Here is a 1,566-nt window from a genome sequence, read left to right as displayed (position 1 = left end):
ATTTTACAACATTTAATGGACTTGTATGTGCCTCAGGTTTAGAAGAGGTCATCGTGGGGGGCGGAGTCATGTGTCCCATCTAATATGGCAATTAGGCCTTTTGTCACTTCATTTAACCGTTTTTAAGAGTAATTTCGATCATTATTGATCTAATTTTACATTTTTGTGTTCCATTTGTAGGTACCATCAAGGATCTCAAGTCCATTTTAGAGGGCGGAGTTGACGCCTTGTCTTCAAATTTACATGAATGAACATTAAAGGTAAGGCACACATGATATTGAGATAATTTTACAAATATTTAATGGACTTGTATGTGCCTCAGGTTTAGAAGAGGTCATCGTGGGGGGCGGAGTCATGTGTCCCATCTAATATGGCGTTTTGGCCTTTTGTCACTTCATTTAACCGTTTTTAAGAGTAATTTCGATCATTATTGATCTAATTTTACATTTTTGTTTTCCATTTGTAGGTAGCGTCAAGGATCTCAAGTCCATTTTAGAGGGCGGAGTTGACGCCTTGTCTTCAAATATACATGAATGAACATTAAAGTTAAAGCACACATGATATTGAGATAATTTTACAAATATTTAATGGACTTGTATGTGCCTCAGGTTTAGAAGAGGTCTTCGTGGGGGGCGGAGTCATGCGTCCCATCTAATATGGCATTTTGGCCTTTTGTCACTTCATTTAACCGTTTTTAAGTGTAGTTTCGGTCATTATTGATCTAATTTTGCATTTTTGTGTTCCATTTGTAGGTACCGTCAAGGATCTCAAGTCCATTTTAGAGGGCGGAGTTGACGCCTTGTCTTCAAATTTACATGAATGAACATTAAAGGTAAAGCACACATGATATTGAGATAATTTTACAAATATTTAATGGACTTGTATGTGCCTCAGGTTTAGAAGAGGTCATCGTGGGGGGCGGAGTCTTGCTTCCCATCTAATATGGCGTTTTGGCCTATTGTCACTTCATTTAACCGTTTTTAGGAGTAGTTTCGGTCATTATTGATCTAATTTTGCATTTTTGTGTTCCATTTGTAGGTACCGTCAAGGATCTCAAGTCCATTTTAGAGGGCGGAGTTGACGCCTTGTCTTCAAATTTACATGAATGAACATTAAAGGTAAAGCACACATGATATTGAGATAATTTTACAAATATTTAATGGACTTGTATGTGCCTCAGGTTTAGAAGAGGTCATCGTGGGGGGCGGAGTCATGCATCCCATCTAATATGGCGTTTTGGCCTTTTGTCACTTCATTTAACCGTTTTTAAGAGTAGTTTCGATCATTATTGATCTAATTTTGCATTTTTGTGTTCCATTTGTACTGTATGTACCGTCAAGGATCTCAAGTCCATTTAGAGGGCGGAGTTGACGCCTTGTTTTCAAATTTACATGAATGAACATTAAAGGTAAAGCACACATGATATTGAGATAACTTTACAAATATTTAATGGACTTGTATGTGCCGCTCGTTGAGAAGAGGTCATCATGGGGGGTGGAGTCACTTACTGATTCAGAGAGAGAGAGGATAGGGTAAGCAAGTCAAAAGACTCATACTGAGGAATAA

General features: G+C 37.9%; 1 long non-coding RNA gene across 4 annotated transcripts; it reads left to right on the top strand.

The window, feature by feature from the left end:
* The first annotated feature begins 16 nt into the window (after positions 1-16).
* Positions 17-1,566, top strand: LOC109588831 (uncharacterized). Of its 4 annotated transcripts, none has more exons than XR_002188382.1 (6): positions 17-128; positions 181-260; positions 323-414; positions 467-832; positions 1,039-1,118; positions 1,480-1,566. It is a non-coding gene; the product is annotated as an uncharacterized LOC109588831 (long non-coding RNA). The 4 variants fall into 4 exon arrangements; XR_002188383.1 differs by lacking the exon at positions 1,480-1,566 and adding an exon at positions 1,181-1,323 and having other exon boundaries at positions 753-832; XR_002188381.1 differs by lacking the exon at positions 1,480-1,566 and adding an exon at positions 1,181-1,323.

The sequence above is a fragment of the Amphimedon queenslandica genome, unplaced genomic scaffold (genome assembly GCF_000090795.2).
Source record: "Amphimedon queenslandica unplaced genomic scaffold, v1.1 AMPQUscaffold_11826, whole genome shotgun sequence".
Taxonomy (NCBI): Eukaryota; Metazoa; Porifera; class Demospongiae; order Haplosclerida; family Niphatidae; genus Amphimedon; species Amphimedon queenslandica.
This window is presented reverse-complemented; position numbering and strand designations above follow the sequence as displayed.